Consider the following 17,902-nt stretch of genomic DNA (forward strand, 5'->3'; position numbering starts at 1 on the left):
TCTGAGCCTCCATTTCTTTATTTACAAAATGTGCTGTCGGTACCTAGTCTAGCTGCCTCTAAGCTCTTTTGTGGAGACTGAATGACATGGCAGGTGTAAACAAGATTTCACAATAGAAAAAAAGAAAAGCACTGGGCAGGGATTTGTTATTGATCAAAGTGAAAATTTGGTGAGTTTGATGAATGAATGAATGAATGAATGTTCCTAGCAGGCCTACGGCTTGGCTTGGGTAACAAATGGCTCTCTTGAGGAGATCTGTTGAAGTTCTTCAGGATCCCATCAGGGCTCTGTCCTTGGCCATGTTCCATGCTCCTGTCCCTTGAGTTATTTTGCATCTGATTTTGTGAGCTTCCAAGACTGTTTTAGCAAACACTTATTAACGTCTGTTGGGAGACAGGCCTTGTGCTAGACTCTGTGGGGAGACTGAGATGGATTTGGAATGGTCGCTGCCCTCGGACACTCACAAGCTAGGAAGAGAAATGAAGATCCTGTTTACTACTGCTAATACCATAAGCACCACAAACAACACTGACCAGCATTTATCAAGCATTTAGCTGATGTCAGATATTGTGTTGAGCTTTTATATACATTATTTCCTTTAATCATTACAACAGTTCCACGGATTACTAAAACTCCTGTCCCATTTTACATACAAGGAAACAGAGTCAGATAGTAACTTACCCAAGTTCACACAGCTCTGAAGTTACAGAGCTGGACATGAACCTGAGAAGGAAGATGTGGATAAAAGTAATTCTATTATAAGGTAGAAACTACTGTGTATCCTACTAGAGGGGGTAAGGAGAAGCCTTTTAGCACTCGGAAAGAGACAGGAAGCAGGATGATGGTGGCGGTGATGATGGTGTTGATGGTCCTCCTGCTGTTGATGGTAGTGATGACGATATTTATGAGGATGATGGTGATGGTGTTGCTGCTGCTGTTGACGGTAACGATGACGATGGTCCTGCTGTTGACGGTAATGATGATGATATTTATGATGATGTTGGTGATGGTGATGGTGTTGCTGTTGACGGTAACGATGACGATATTTATGATGATGATGGTGATGATGGCGATGGTCCTGCTGTTGACGGTAATGATGATGATATTTATGATGATGATGGTGATGGTGATGGTGTTGCTGTTGACAGTAACGATGACATTTATGATGGTGATGGTGGTGATGGCGATGGTCCTGCTGTTGACGGTAATGATGATGTATTTATGATGATGATGGTGATGGTGTTGCTGCTGCTGTTGACGGTAACGATGACATTTATGATGGTGATGGTGGTGATGGCGATGGTCCTGCTGTTGACGGTAATGATGATGTATTTATGATGATGATGGTGATGGTGTTGCTGCTGCTGTTGACGGTAACGATGACATTTATGATGGTGATGGTGATGATGGCGATGGTCCTGCTGTTGACGGTAATGATGATGATATTTATGATGATGATGGTGATGGTGTTGCTGCTGCTGTTGACGGTAACGATGACGATATTTATGATGGTGATGGTGATGATGGCAATGGTCCTGTTGTTGATGGTAACGATGATGATATTTATGATGATGATGATGGTGATGGTGATGGCGATGGTCCTGCTGTTGATAGTAACGATGACGATATTTATGATGATGATGGTGATGATGGTGATGGTGCTGCTGTCAACGGTCATGATGATGTTATTTATGATGATGATGGTGGTGGTGGTGATGGGAATATGGGGATGAGGATGATGGCAATGATGGTGATAGTCCTCCAGTACCCAGTTGTTAAGCTTCTGCTTTATGCCAGGTCATTTCATCCTCATAACAACTTTGTGACATCAGGGTCATCATCTCTGTGTTAATCATGAGGACTCTGAGCTGGCGAAAGGCTGAGGGCCTGCCCGTGAGCAGACATCCACTCTGGGCCGGACTCAAGCCTGAGTACGTCTCACTGCAGAGCCACCACTCATCCCTGTACCAGGGTCCCTAACCTGTGGGCCATGGGGCCAGCCATCGCAGAGACGCTTCATAAATACCTATTGAATGAATACTGACTGAGTGGATTCCCAGGGGGTCAATGCCTTAAGCCCAGAAGGCATAAATAACATGTCTTGAATGAGTATGTGTAACCGTTATTTAAATATACGTGGTAGTGCTGTGATTACTAAAATACAAGTTAATTGTAAAGCATTACGTTCATTGTGCCTTTTGCATTATTCTTTATTTTCCCAATGAAAAGATACTAAGCGCATAGTTACGAGGAGTCTGGAGAGATGTTTTTGCAGAGAAACGGGTCCTGGTGCTGAAAGTGGTAGGAGTCATCATGTCGTCCTGCAGGGCACGTGTAAAATGCTGTGCCTGGTGTCTGGCCCGGAGATAACTCAGAGGAGGGAGGAGACCCACCAGGATGGGGATTGGGAGCCCGTGGCGTTTGTTCTGCATCTGTAAGACCGGAGCTGTCATTCCCAGTGGCTTTCTCTCTGTAAGACCTGACACCAGCCTCTAATAGCTTTCCCAAATGGCTATCAACCGCTTGCATGAGTGAATGAATAACGAAAGAGAGAACGAGTGAATGTTGACGACCAGTGCTCGGGGAGCCCATGAGGGGCTGTGCTCCCCAAGGAGTACTTGAAAGTAAGAGTTTCCCAGCCTGAGATTCGGCTGCTGACTGGGCTTGCAGCTCTGAGAGTGAGGTTGGGAGGCCGGGGTTGCCTCCCTGGGGGAGCCTGATCTTAACCCCGTGATGCCTGTGTTGGAGAAGTGGTGATGTCTGGAGCCATTCTCAGCAGAACTGCGCTCACCATTTTTGGATGCATTTTTCAAACCGAAGTGTAAGCTGACAGATGGCGATGGAATAATATTCTCACTTTCTCTACTTCCTACAGGCCTCCCTCCAACACAGTCCTTCAGGCTCTCAGAAATCTCTGACACATCTCAACCATGAGACCATGGCTGACTTTGGGCAGGTAAGCCCCCTCCATCTCTCCCCTGCCCGCCCCCCCCCGACCCAGGACGCAGAGAAATTGCAGCACAGCCCAAAGACCACTAGCTGTGCTTGTGGCCAGGAGGTAGGTGGGAGTGACTTCAGCCTTGGCAGGAGAATGGAGCCCCACACTCTGGGGAGACTTAAGGAAAAAGCTACCGAATGTCCAGAGTCCTGCGGCTAGCATTTCTGCAAATGGCAGCATATGGCGATGGGAATGTATCCTGGGATGAAAGCCAGGGAACTGGTCCTGACCCCAGGTCTGCCTTTACTGCTCAGAAAAATCTCAAGTGAGAACCTCCCTTGCTGCGTCTCTGTTTCTCTGCCTGAAAAATGAGGGAATGAGACCCAGTGAACCGGGTAGGACAGAAGCCGGCTGTTCCAGGCTCCAGCCAAGGCCATGGGATGGTGGAGAAAGGCAGTGGAAACGCCACCACAGCTGTCCGCCCCTTCCCTGTTTGATTGCTCTATGGACCTCACATCTGCAGAGAGCCTGCACTGGGTTGTGTGTGTGCTGTGTGTGTGCACGTGTGTATTTGGGGGCAGGACCTATGCCTCTTCTAGCAACCTCTGATTGAACTCCAACTCAGACATGGACGGTCGCTAGCCCCATATCTGCCCCCTTGTGGGACCACGGAACACCATGGTCACTACAGGTTGCCCAGATGGGAAGGGCAGAGTCTGCTCACGCACTGAGAGCACGCCTGCAACAGAATGTGGGCGTGAAGACCAAGCCGGGTGAGGGGCAACCAGGATGGAAGGCCACATTGACCTGACAGTGAGGCTCTCATTAGAACCGGAGTGAGTACAAGGCCAAAGCCCACGGGCGGATCTGCAGGGCAGCGGGGGATGGCTGCCTAGGAAATAGAGCCTAGTGATGAGCGATGCATGTCAATGCCCTCAGGAAGTTTCCCATCCAAAGCAGGAGATGTGTGCCAGTAGCTACATTACAGGAAACCTGTGAAGGCAGGAGGGTTCTCTTCCGTCTGGGTTTGGCTGTGGCGGTGGTTTAGGGAAGACCATTCATTTGAAGGTGACACTTGAACTGGGCTTTGAAGGATGAAGAGAAGTTCACCAGGTTTTTAAAAAAAAAATGGAAGAAGGGCATTCTGGGCTGAGACAGTAAGTGCAAAGGTGGAGAGTGGCTGAGATGTAGACACAGGGCAGGAGGGGGTAGAAGCGAGGCCAGGAGAAGCGAACAGGCCTTTGAATGCCATGCTGAGGGGCTCGGATTGCAACCCGTAAGGTCCAGGCAGCCAGCTCCGTGGTGCCAGGAGAGGCCTCTGGGCCCTGGGCAGAGACTGAGATCTAAGAGGAGGTGCTCACTAAACCTGAACAACCTGAACAACGGGGCCCAGGACAGGACACCGCTAGCTGACGTGTCTGTGGCCCTCAGATCTCCCCACGCCGAGCATCCACAGGCAGTGCAGGCCCCCTGTGCTATGGTGGAGGCCTCTCTGGTAGAGGGCTGCTGGGCTTGCCATCAGAACCCCTCATTCCCCCGCCAGGTCCTCTTGTCCTCCTTCCCCCATCTCTGCAGACCAGGCCACCCTCCAAGACAGCACCCCTTTAAGGACCCAATGCTGTTGTCAAGGCGCTTTCCAGCCCTCTCCTACCCTAGAGTTGTTTTCGGTATGGCGGGCAATGTCATGCAATTTCGTACTTTTAGTTTCCTCTCTTGGCCGAACTCGGGATGCTCTGGTGTCCCTCATCTCATGAGAGAGAAGACAGAGCAGGTTCTGGGGCCCTGCAGCGCTGGGCTCCAACCCTGTGCCGTCACCCCCCTGAGGAGCAGGGTAACCAGTCTGGGCCTCAGGGCCTTCATCACCTCGGGTTTTTCCAGGACGTGACGCCAGAGCGGGTGTAAGTCTGGCTCCCTGTCCGTCATACAGCTGCCAGGTCCGCCCCATGCTTCTCCACCAGCTCACATCCCTGTGATGGAGCTGGGCTACTGACAGGCAGGGTAACCGAGGAGGACCTGTGAGTTTGGGGCTCAAAAGGTGGCATGAACAGTTAGCCCCTGTGCCGTAACAGGCAGGCAGTCCAATTCACTTGATTTTCCTTTTAAAAAGTTCCCTCAGCAGAACTTTCCTGACACCCCTTCCGTTCCAGGCCCTGGTGGACACTGGGAGTCCAGACAGGGATAAGATGGTCACTTCTGCAGAAGAGACATGCGAACAAATAAATTGCAGTGCACCGTAAGAGAGGAAAAGCACTGGGGAGGAGGGGCGTGTGGGCTGGCCCTGGAGGGATCGTGGGAGTCTCAGCTCCGGAGGATATGGGGAGGGAGGCAGGGTGTTCCGGGCAGAGGGACCAGCATGGGCAAAGCATGGCCATAGGAAGCATCTTGGTGTTGTGGGACATTGGCGTTGGGGTTTGTGACGATCTGCCCTGCAGGGGTTCCCATCACAGAGAGGCATTCAAGGAAGCCTAGCACCCTGCCCCCTTGTCAGCTCGGGAGGGTCACATCCAGGGCCAGGCTCCACAGTTTAAGAAGAATAGCATTGGGGCGCCTGGGTGGCTCAGTCAGTTGAGCATCCGACTTCGGCTCAGGCAGGTCGTGATCTCGCGGTTGGTGGGTTCGGGCCCTGCATCGGGCTCTGTGCTGACAGCTCAGAGCCTGGAACCTGCTTCGGATTCTGTGTCTCCTCTCCTCTCTGGGCCTCCCCGTCTCGTTCTCTCTCTCTCTCTCTCTCAAAAATAAATAAACATTAAGGAAAATTTTTAAGATAAGGATAGCCTCAACAAGCTTCATGATGAGGCCTGATAAGCAACCTCTAGTGCCAGAGGCAGCGAGGAGCTTCTAAGGATCCGGCTGAGGGCACACAGCCACCCACAGCTCTGAACTGGCCCTGGACACGTTGTTGCTGCGTTTGCGCTGGGAGCGGGGGTGGAGATGAGGGAAACTTGGTCCTTGCCCCTACTGTAGACAGTGAGGCCCAGGCGCTCGTGTGCCGGTGCTGCAGAAGCTCTAAGAGGGGGCCGTTCGAGGAGCTCTGGGACCATAGAGAAGGGGAAGCCAGAGGGCATCCTGAGGAGGGAATCTTAGCCAGATGGTTATAATAAAAATAGTTCTAGAAATGAATGATTACTTAGCACTTACTACCCGTCAGGCACCGTCCTAAGGGTTTTGCGTGGATTGACGCTTCACTTGCACAAGTCCACAAAGCAGGCGCTCTTATCATCCTCCTGTACCGATGAGGATCCCCGATGCACAGACAGGCTGAGTAACTGTCCCAGGCATGCACAGCTGAGAAGTAACCTAGCCAGGCTGAACCCAGGCGTTCTGGCCTCAGAGTGCCTGCTCGAATGACCTAGGGTAGCCTAAACACTAAGACCTCTCTAAGAACTCGAGGCACGGGCAGGGTTGGGACTATACTTTGCTCTAGCCCATAGTAGGTACTCAGTAAAAACGTGTTCACGAACAAGAATGCACAAATGCATGGATGAAATGACCCGGAAAGAGTTGGGGCAGAAAATGGAGGTGGGGACAGGATGGGGACAGACACTGTAGACAGAGGCTGTGCAGCCAGAGCAAAGGCCTCAGGTCCCCAGCTGGGGTTGCGGGCAGGCACTTCCAGGTCTGGAGCTGGACCAGACTGGATAAAAGAGAGTTTGAATGGCAGCCTCTCTGGCCAACCCTCCCTGTCCTGAAGGCCTGGCACCTTCCGCTGCAGCCCTCCCTCCCCACCCTGTCCCACATCAGGAAAGGGCGGGCACTGTGCTATTCATGTCCGCACGCCACTCTTTGTCACCCATTCCCTCAAAGTCTCCTGGGGACTGATCTGGCAACAGGACCACAAGTCCCCAGAGGCAAGGGAGGCGTGCACCACCCAAGAGGGGCCCAGGGAAGACAGTTCAAAAGTTGTTCCCATAAGAAATTGCTTTCTGACGGAGACTTCAAGGAGCAGGTGTTTTCAAAGAACTTCTCTTCAAGCTCTGTGGGCTATGGATGGAAAACCAGGCTTGGGACCCAATTCTGTGGCTTCCTAGCTGGGTGCCCTTGGGTGATGAATTTGCTTCTCTGTACCTCAGTTTCCAGCTCCATAAAGTGGGAATAAAAACAACTACAGAATTAAAGGGGGCAAGGTTTGGGGCAACTCCTGTACAAGACCAGATTCAGTGAAAGGTTGGATTCTCGACTTCCTGCTTTGCTGCTGGGGCCTCAGTTTCCTCCATGAAATGAAGGTTGGAAAACATTGATGTTTAATACCAGCTAGCTTTGACATCTTAGGATTCAAAGTTGCCAATGCCAGTCAACCAGATACCTAAATATATTCACATACACACACACATATAGGCTACATGCCTTAGGGGTGTACATTGTAATCATTTTTATAAATTTAAAATGTATATTAAATTACATTTAATATAAATGTATATTATATTAAATTACATTTAATATAAATATATAACTTACAGTGTCTTGTATAGTGTTTCCTTCTTTTTTTTATTAAAAAAAAGTTTTTTAATGTTTATTTAGTTTTGAAGGAAAGAGAGAGAGAGAGACAGAGCATGAGCGGGGGAGGGGCAGAGAGAGAGGGAGGCACGGAATCCGAAGCAGGCTCCAGGCTTGGAGCTGTTCAGCACAGAGCCCGATGCGGGGCTTGAACTCACGAACTGTGAGATCATGACCTGGGCTGAAGTCGGACGCTTAACCGACTGAGTCACCCAGGTGCCCCTAAAAATTTTTTTTAAATGTTTCTTTATTTTTGAGAGAGAGAGAGACACAGAGTGCAAGCGAGAGAGGGGCAGAGAGAGAGAGAAACACAGAATCCGAAGCAGGCTCCAGGCTCTGAGCTGTCAGCACAGAGCCCGATGCGGGGCTCGAACCCATAAACCCTGAGATCATGACCTGAGCCGAAGTCAGACGCTTAACTGACTGAGCCACCCAGGCGCCCCTATAGTATTTTCTTCTGATTACAAGAGTAATGCATATTTATTGAGAGCATTTTGGAAAGTACGGGAAGATTCACCCACCATTCCACGTGGAAGACCGAGATACAGCCTCTCAGGTATTTAGTGAATTCCTCTCCCACATTTTTTTTTTGCACATATCTTTTAAAGATCTGTTTGGGATTCTACTCTGCCTTCTATTTTTTCACTCAAGCTGAGCTATGGGAGCAGGGCCCTGGGCAGGGCTGCTGTCCCCGAGCTGGGAGGAACCGGGGCCAGCTGCTTCCACAGCTGTTCTGCACAGGCTCCTGGGCTCCTGCCCTGGCGGCTGGCTGGAGGCATCTGACCCTCCGATGTTCTGTGTCGCTGGCGGCTGCACATTCTCCACTAATTTTAGCCTAGCCTCTCGGGCCTGCTGGCCTTGGGGCCCGCACATAATGGACGCCTTGTGTAGACAGCTGCCGACGGTGCAGGAAGAAGCGTCCCACCTTAAAATGTTCCTCGTCACCGGCCAGTCCTCCGCTCTCGGAGAACAAGCCGGCTCCCTGTTCCTTCTCCCACCAGGAAGGGGCCGTTGTTGATGTTCATGGCCCAGCAGCCTGGACCCGGCGGGCAGGTGATTGCTTCTGTGGACGGGGCCGTGTTTTTACAGGACAGGCTTTGGTTGGAGCTGGAACAGCTGAGAGACTTCCCGAGAAATTGCTGGGTGGTGGGTTTGCAGCAAGGCAGTGGGGTGTCCGAAATGTCCCTCGGTGTGTGTGTGGAGCCGCCTGGAGCCCCACCGCGATGCTTTACCTCTGTCGAGCACGTACGAATGTACAGTGTCCTCTGACATCCCAATTTCTCCTGGCGACGTGTGCATTGGTGACAGTGCTCCCCTGTTACAGGAAGGGAACTGAGGTTGAGAGGGGGAAGCAATTTGCTCCCGGTCACCCAGCAAGCCCGCGGCAGGGACGTGGGTCTCTCGCGCTCCAAGTCTGGGGCTCTTGCCTTTCATCGGCACCATCCAGGGGAGCCGTTCCACCGAGTCCATACCCATCCGCTCTCTGTCTCTTATGTTTGGTGCTGTCTTTCCCAAACGAGGTCCTTGAATTGTCACCTTAAAAGTCAGAACCGTTCATTGAAAATAAATATAGCTCGCTGGCCTGTTTCTACAGCACAGATCTGATCACGGAAGACTTTGACTTCAGAAGGCAGGAAGTCTCTCTTTGCCCACGTGCCGTAGCCTGACGTCCAGCCTCCGCACCTTGCTCCCTGCCGGACCCCGCAAGTGGGGGCTCCCGCAGCACGTAGACATCTCTCTCGTGGCACCTAGGTAGGGCCGGGGATTTTTCCTCGTGATCTGCTTCCTGACCAGAATGGAGCTCCACGGGCCGGAGACCCGCGAGCTGCTCATCTGAATGTCCCTGGGGTCTGCTCCGGGCCAAAGTGTCAAGCCCAGTAAATGTATTGGCCCCCAACCCACCATTCTTCATGAGAAACCGGATCTTTAATCCAGCCTTAGAGCTAAGCCAAGGCCTGCCCGGCAGCTGCCAGCCCAATAAGGAAGTGACTGCTTGGCTGGACTCCCGGGAGGGACCTGCTGGGCCAAGAAACCCCGACCCTGTGCAGGCTGGGCAGAAGAAAACGGGAGGGCGTCCCCAGGTTTGTGCTGGAGACCAAGCCCTGTCCCCATGCAAATCTTCCGCCTCCCCATCCCCCACTCCCCCATCCTCTGGTGACAATATAGCCTGGGTCATGTGTTCCCCAGCCCGGACAGTGGCTCTTTGACCAAGTATGATGCTCTTCAGGAACAATCCATGGGCATCACATGCTGCTCTGGGGGAAGAAAAGTACTCTAGTGACTATCTTGGTTTAGTCAGGGCAGGACCCGTGCTCTCTGACTCCATGTGGGACTCCTGTCAGGGCCATGGCCCCTCAGCCTCCCGAACTTGGGTGCTTTGGATGTGGTTATAGGAGAGGCAAGGCATTTAGAGTCCCACAGGCTCGGCTCCAGCCAGTCCTAAGTCCTGCCTCTTAGGGACAGGGGCGATGGGTTCCATCTCTCTGGACTTCAGTTTCTTTTCTGCAAAATGGGACTGGTGACAGCAGCCTTTCAGGGCTGTTATATCTTACAGGAAAGGGCTTTTCAAAAAGTGCAGCAGCATAGCTCGCACAGCATGACTGCCTGTGTTCCCTTTTCTGGAGGGCTCTCCAGGCCTCGAGAGCCTCCCTGAAAAGTGCCCAGGCTGCTGGGTGAGGGTTGGTCTCAGGGGGAGGTGCGGGGAGAGGTCGCACACGGCACATCCATCTAGCTGTGACCATTTGTCTGATTCTGACATGGTCTTCGGGGGTTGGCCAAAGACAAGGAGGAGGAGAAAAACTCCTCTTGTTTTCTGATGGAAGTCCGTGAAAAGTGAATTTTTGCGATAGAGTCATTTCACTTTCCTTTTGGCTTTCTAGAGAGATGCCTTTTGCTCATTTGTTCATTCATCCATTCATCCTACAAGTCTCTCCATGGCCTCGGCCGCCTGTCAGATGGGTCAAGGGACGCCCTAACAGGACGTGTGGGGGCCCTGCCTTTAGAGAGCCCAGTACGGAACCAATACATGTAGTTCAGGGTGAGAAGTGACATAGGAAAGGCACAGTGTTGGGTGAGGGTGTGGTCATTTCCTGCAGGGCTGGTTGGAAAGAGGCACCAAAGAGAGCCCGTTAGAAAGCATAGAGGTAGCAGGCCCTAGTCTCCAAAGAAAGAAAAGCATAAACTACCCAAGAATAAACTTAAGAAGGTAATGTGAATTGGTCTATAAATTAAATAAAATCCCAACTTTTTTTCATAAAATTATTAGAAAGTAAAATAAACATGGGGGAAGAGCCTAGAAAAAGTCAGTTGTTGGTAAAAGAATAAACCTTTGGCTCAGTGGACAGAACAGAGAGTCCAGAAGTAGCCATAAGTGAGCACAGCACTCAGAATGAGAGTCGAAAAGGCAAAAGATTCCTCACACGCTCTCAAGGCAACCAGCTAGTTGTTTGCAGAAGAAAAACAAAACAAAACAAAACAAAACTGGATCCATACCTCAGTCCTGGTGCCAAAATAAATTTCTAGGTGATAAAAAAAAAAAAATCATGAAGCCATAAAGATATTAGAAGAAAAACAACGAGGGAATTTTTGTATCGTATCAAGTTGGAGACTGGGTCCTTAAGTGTAAAACAAATCCAGAAGTCGTGGTAGAATATAATTAAAGGCCCTGTGGGGAGAAACCACAATAATGAAGGCCAAAGGGTGATGCCAAACTAAGAAAAGTGTCTCAACATATGTCTGACGGGCAGAGCGTTACTAACAGCAGTGTAGAAAGAGCTCGTAAATGAAGTGAAGACAAGTCGGTAGAAAAAGGGGCTGGCAACTTGCGAACAGACCGTTGGCTGGGCCCTTAGTAAGTGCCGAATAAACGTTAGCTATTTTATTTTCCAATAAGGATGTTCCTCGTAGTATTGTTTATGATAGTGAATAATAGGAAACAACCACACTGGCCATCAGTAGGGAACTACTGGTTAATAACTGAACACACGCTCACAGAGAGGCAGCCACCTGGACATGGCTTTATTTACAGACACGGAAAGGCACCTCTCACATATTAATGGGTGACGTCTGTTTTTAAAAAGTTATCAGAGGGGCGCCTGGGTGGCTCAGTCGGTTGAGCGTCCGACTTCAGGTCAGGTCACGATCTCGCGGTCCGTGAGTTCGAGCCCCGAGTCGGGCTCTGGGCTGATGGCTCAGAGCCTGGAGCCTGCTTCCGATTCTGTGTCTCCCTCTCTCTCTGCCCCTCCCCCGTTCATGCTCTGTCTCTCTCTGTCCCAAAAATAAACAAACGTTAAAAAAAAAAAAATTTAAGAAAAAAAAAAAAGTTATCAGAAAGAGGGGTCCCTGGGTGGTTCAGTCGGTGAGGCATCTGACTCTTGATTTTGGCTCAGGTCATGATCTCACGGTTTGTGAGATTGAGCCCTGCGTCCCGCTCCCTGCTCAGCATGGAGCCTGATTGGGAATCTCTCTCTCTGCCTCTCCCCTGCATGCACTTGCTCTCTCTCTCTCTCTCTCTCTCTCAAAATGAATAAATAAACATTTTTAAAAATGTTTAAAAAATCAAATAAAATAATAAAAAAGATATCAAAAAGAATATGGAAGGTATGTTCCAAAAGGCATAAAAGTATACATCTGTGTATCTAGAAAAGTTTAGTCAATTCTTGTTATTCACAGCAGTTATGTTCTATGATGTTCCCACAAACACTGAATTAGTGACAGCTGAGCCATTGCTCTTAGGAGGAATACAGCATTAGGTTCCTACGAGCCTCTGGTCACAACATTCTTGTCAACTGATCGACATGTAATGTTATTTTATGTGGGTCTCTGTCAACAACACCTTAGTTAATAGATATTGTTAATTCATTAACACTGAGCTCATGGCCAACGGTAACATAACTCATGGCTGAAGGCAGCTTATCTAACACATGTGTTTTCTCTGTTAAGACACATCACAGAGAAATCACCAACAAAATGCATAAAAATGCAACCCAAAAAAATGGCACTGAAAAGACTGTTAAAAGGATACTTGTTTACACACGAGAGCTTCAAGGAGAAGGCAGCACCGTGCTTCTTGACCTCTGCTGGAAAGATGCACGTTGGGTGGCTCACATTTTTTTTTAGATTTTTTTTTAACGTTTATTTATTTTTGAGAGAGAGAGAGACAGAGCATGAACGGGGGAGGGGCAGAGAGAGAGGGAGACACAGAATCGGAAGCAGGCTCCGGGCTCTGAGCCATCAGCCCAGAGCCCGACGCGGGGCTCGAACTCACGGACTGTGAGATCGTGACCTGAGCTGAAGTCGGACCCTTAACCGACAGAGCCACCCAGGCGCCCCGGGTGGCTCACATTTTTCACTGCTCTGCTCATGTCTGCAAATGACCACAAGAGTACCATGAATATTGATTTGGGCGGGGGGGGGGGGGTGGGTTACAAATAAAGTTTAGAAAGTAGGTGAATTTGCAAACACAGACTCTGGGAATAATGAGGTTGGACTGTATCTGGAAATGCATCATGTTAGTGGTAGTTACCTGAGGGTCAGCATTTTCCCCTTCCTCCTTGTACTTTACCTTCTTATAGTGGGCATGTATGAGCAATAGAGGCCAAAACAATAAGTTTCCTTTTTAATTTTGGGAAGCAAAACTTATTACCAGTGGTATTCCATTGTCAAGATAAAATCCAAACTTGTTAGGATAATGAAAACAGCTATTACTTTAATCCATTGTTTATGATGCACCACACAGACTTCTAAGCCCTTTACCTATAGTAATCCGTGTACCTGTCACCAAGAGGGATAGATACCAGGAACGTTTTCACTTTACAGCTGAGAAAATGGAGGCAGAGAGAGGTCACGTAACTTGCCCAAGGTCCCAGTTAATAAGGTTTGTTTTTATGTTTTACTTATTTTTGAGGGAGAGTGAGCGTGAGCAGAGAAGGGCCAGAGAGAGGGGGGAACAGAGGATCCGAAGCGGGCTCTACGCTGATGGTGTCAAAGCCCAATGTGGGGCTCGAACTCGCAAACCATGAGATCATGACCTGAGCCGAAGGTGGGCATTCAGCCAACTGAGCCACTCAGGTGCCCCGAGGTCCCGGTTAATAAGACCAGAGTCTAGATTGGAACCCTGGCAGTCTGACTCCAGAAGCCATATTTTAAACCAAAATTCTGGCACTGGGTTGCAGAGATGCCCAGGAGCATCTGACCACATCCTTGTCCCCAGACACCTCCAGTCTAGATTACATGCGCACCAGGCACTGGGGGTTCATGGAGGGGAGGTCCTTTCCAGCCCAGCCTGAGGGCTTAGAGAAGGTGGTAGGGGCCAGCACTCCACAGTCTGGCCCCCCTTCTTTTCTTAACTCCATACAGGTATTACACCCTCCCTCCCACTAGAGGATTCCGTGCCCTGCCACACCCAACCGTCCCCCCGTCCTTGAGCCTGCCATGCCTTCTCACACTTTGGGGCCTTCTGCCCATCCCCCAAGGATCAGCTCAAAAGTCACCTTCTTTCTCAAGCCATCAGGAAGAAAAGAAGCAAGGGCTCCTTCTCCTGGTTGCCCTTCTATCTTTGAACTCTATGGCCGCTATCTCTACTCACCCATCCATCTACCCGCCTGCAATGAGCTTGTCTCAGAGATCTTGTCTTTGGATCCCCAGCACCCAGCATGTTCCTCACACATTTGATCTATCAATCCAAGTGTGTTGAATGACTAGTTAAACAAACAGTTGGAAATACCGAAGATTACGAGATCCCCCAAAGATCTAGGCAAGCCGGATTGTAACACAGTTGTTGTTGAAGGCCGCCAAAGCTCTGGAGGGTTCTGGAGGGCTGAGCTGTCTGGCCAGGAGCCTCTCTGACCACAGAATCAGGAGGCAGAGCTGACAAGGCTGCAAGACCATTAGCCAGGGTGTTGTTTCTGTGGCTTCTGAAAAACCCCCACCCCAGTGGGATAGACTAAGAAAGGTCCCATTCAGCTTCTCTTGGCATTTCCAAGGGAAAAGATGGGGTTTGGATTGGCTGGGCCAGGGACATCTTTTCTAAAATAGCTTCATGCATATTCAACTGCTCCCTGAAATAGTTGAGTGGCTATTTTAAGCAGCTTCTACTCAGATGCCCACACATAATGGCATCTACCTTGAGCATGTAAACCAGTAAGAAGCAAAGAAAAGGGTACGGGAGGACAATGTTAGGAGGCTTTTGATGGATTCCTACCACTCCTCCCCCACCCCTTAATGTGTTTTCTTCTCAGGGACTCTCTTGCATGAAATTGAAAGTCATGGTTACTATGACAACTCACTAGAGGAGTTTTCCCATCCAGTGACCTCACCCACCCAGATCTCAGAGAACACAACTGCTCCAGGGCAGCGGTACCTTGAGGCTCAGTAACAGAAGTCCATAGCAGAAGTCAGTTCGTTTGCTCTGGAGAAAGCTCCTCAGTGCCCACCTCTTCGTGCTTTACACACAATTCTAACAGGTTCCAGCAGATTGGAAGTGGAGGCCAGGGCAAGACTGGGAGACGTGGGACCCAGCTGTGGGGGGGGAGGGGGGGTGGTGTGAGGTTACAACAGATAATCCAGCTGTAAGGGTGAAGAGAGAACACCTCCACGAAGGAAATAGTCATTAACAAATAAGTACTGAAACATCAGCGTACCCTGTGCCGTTTGCTGGGGAAATGAAGAGAAATAAGGCACCGGTCATCAAAGGAACAGGAAAATAAACAATTGTAAGTGTATTTATCTAAGCTCTAACTTTGTTGCCCCCTCCACCCCCCCCCCCAAACAAAGATTCAAAAAAGAAGTTGGAAATACAATGTAGGAAGTGCCACCATGGTGAGGTGAGGACCCAGGACTCCCAAAGGAAGGAGACAGGTCTGCTGGGGAGGTGAGGCTTGGGCAGAGCAACGTGAGCTTCCTTGTAAGACGAGCAGGCGGTGGTCTCTGTTCCAGGTGACAGGCTCAGCGCCCGCAAAGGAACGGAAGTGGGAAAGAGCGGGTCCCCTTGGGGAATGCCCAGAGCAGGGGGGGGCGGGGGCTGCAGCGTGGCACCGAGGAGGAGGTGAAGCACTGACAAGAGGCGGGAGAGACCACGCAGCCACGTCTCTGGGGCTGTGGAGGCTCTGCTCCATCAGAAGAACTCTCTGGGGCCCCCTCACCTTTGGTCAGAGACCCCTACCACCTAGTTACGTCTGAAGGTCTCCCTGTGCCATAAACGTTGAATAACGATTGGAAGAAGATGAGATTGCGTTAAAAGCTTCCCAGTAAGAGGGGTGACTGCGAGAAGGAGTGAGAAGTTCATTCCAGCTTCGCAGGCGAGGTATCAGGAAAAGGAAATGACCGGGGAGGAAGCCCTGGGTCCCAGCAGGAGGGCTGTGATGGGGAGGGAACCTACACAGGCACAGCCGGCTCAGCTATATGTCAAGTGGAAGACATGGCTTACTTTTACATGTCTGTATTTGTATTCATCCTGTTGCCCCGTCATCACCCAGAAAAGGTTCTGTTTTGTTTTGTTCGGGGCACCCGCAGAAAGGCGGGAAAGTGTGTGATACCTTTTAGAAAGGTTTGGGTGACAGCCGCAGATGCAGCTCGGGAGGTAAGCTTCGGCTCTCTGCGGGATACCTGGCAAGGCCCGGCCTGCCCACGCGTGACTCCTGAGCTGGCTTCTGTGGAGCCTTCAGGAGCCCTCAGCAAGAGTCCTGGTGTCCAGAGGTGGCTACATCTGTCTGTCCTGTCCATCCCCTGTCGTCCCTCCATCTGTATGCAGCTTCTTTATTCTCCATTTGTCCGTTCGGTCATTCATTCATTCATTCATTCACTCATTCAGTCGGAGCTTCAGACGGGGAAGTCATTGGCACAGAGAATGGTTTCTTTGCTGAATTTTCAGGGATCTGTGATACCCCTGGAATTATGAGAGAAGGAACCCGTCCCCTGTGTTTATCTTCTGAAGGGACTGTGCATAGCTTTCAACAGATTCTCAAAGGGGCAGGTGGCCCCCCAAAGGCCGAGAACCACTGCTAGAGATAGGAATTATTTTATTTTAATTGAAAACAGATGATTTCACCTTTTGATAGTCAAGCAAGGTGAAGGAGTGCTGAGTGAAATCCCCAGTTCTGTGCAGAGCTAAGATGATGAAGTGGCCCTGGGGACTCTACTAGGGTCCCCAGCTTTGCTGTATACCTAGTGTGTATGCACAGTGCAGCTGAGCTGGACCCAGAGGCCTTCTGAGCATCAAGGGAGGACAAGATCCCCAACCTAAGACTCCTCTCTGTTTCTCCCTCTTCCCAACCACAGTCTCTCTGCAAGGCCCCTTTCCAGCCTGTACTTGGCAGAAAGTGAGGAGGCCCTTCAGAAAGCATATGAGCTGGAGTTGCAGAGGTCTGGGTACTGAATAGGGCTTTGAAGGGAAGGGGAAGCTGAAGTTTATTGATCAGTTACGAAAGTCAGGTTATCGTCCTTGTCTGGAAAACCTCCAGTGGCTTTTCTGTCTCTGTGAAAGCCGGAGGTCTTATAAATGCCTTCAGAGCCCCAGTGATGTGGCTGCCAATGACTTCTTATATATCCCATGTCCTCTGGCCTCCATACTGTTCCTCAGACTCTGGCCTCAGGGCCTTTGCACTTGCTGTTTCCTCTGCAAGGAAAAACATACACACAATTCCTTCAGGTTTTTACTTAGATGTCTCCTTCTCCGTGAACCCCTCTCTGACCCCTATTTAAAATGGCAAGGGTGCCTGGGTGGCTCAGTCAGTTGAGTGTCCGACTGGCTCAGGTCATAACCCCATGGCTCGTGGGTTCGAGGCCTGCATCGGGCTCTCTGCTGTCAGCACAGAGCCCGCTTCAGATCCTCTGTCCCCCTCTCTCTCTCTGCCCCTCTCCTGCTCACTCTCTCACCCTCAAAAACAAATAGACATAAATGAAGTAAAATAAAACAGAATAGCAAAACGTCCTACTGTCACTACCCCATCTCCTGCTTTGCTCTTCTTAATGGCATTCATCACCGTCTAACTTGACCTGGTCTATTGTTATTCCCAGTGCCTGAGACCGTGCTTGGCCCATAGTCGATGCTAAATTAACATGTGTGGGATGAATGAATCTACTCTTCTCATGCTGTGAGGTAGCAATTTCAACATACTATACTCTGCTGATCCCATAATAACTCTACAGGGTGAGTTTTAGTCTCTCTTTGCCAGATAAAGAACCAGAGACCCATCAGCTGGAACCACTTTCTGGGTTCTGGGGTCACAGACACCCCTGCTGTCTTTTCGGTACCCACCTTTCTCCTGCAAGGCTTTAATACTGCCTTCACCAGGGCTCCTTGGGCCAGGCGAGAGGCCGGGTTTGTACGTGACCCAGCCGTGTCCGGGTCGGACAGGGTTTGACATGTCCTAGAAGCATGAGCCCCATTTGCTCGTCGGAAGCAAAATACAGGTGGAAAGAAAACAACTTTATGGGGCTTTTGATGGATTCCTACTCCTCATCGCCACCCAC

At 50.2% G+C, this 17,902-nt stretch overlaps 1 protein-coding gene across 2 annotated transcripts in view; it reads left to right on the top strand.

Moving 5' to 3' along the window:
- HIVEP3 (HIVEP zinc finger 3) overlaps window positions 1–17,902 on the top strand; it is a 473,741-nt gene that overhangs the window by 304,191 nt on the left and 151,648 nt on the right. For both annotated transcript variants that reach the window (XM_058717826.1, XM_058717829.1), the window contains exon 3: window positions 2,876–2,956. The gene's annotated coding sequence lies outside the window, so the exon portion shown is untranslated. The remainder of the gene's footprint in view (window positions 1–2,875; window positions 2,957–17,902) is intronic.

This window comes from Neofelis nebulosa, chromosome 2 (assembly GCF_028018385.1).
Source record: "Neofelis nebulosa isolate mNeoNeb1 chromosome 2, mNeoNeb1.pri, whole genome shotgun sequence".
NCBI classification, from domain to species: domain Eukaryota; kingdom Metazoa; phylum Chordata; class Mammalia; order Carnivora; family Felidae; genus Neofelis; species Neofelis nebulosa.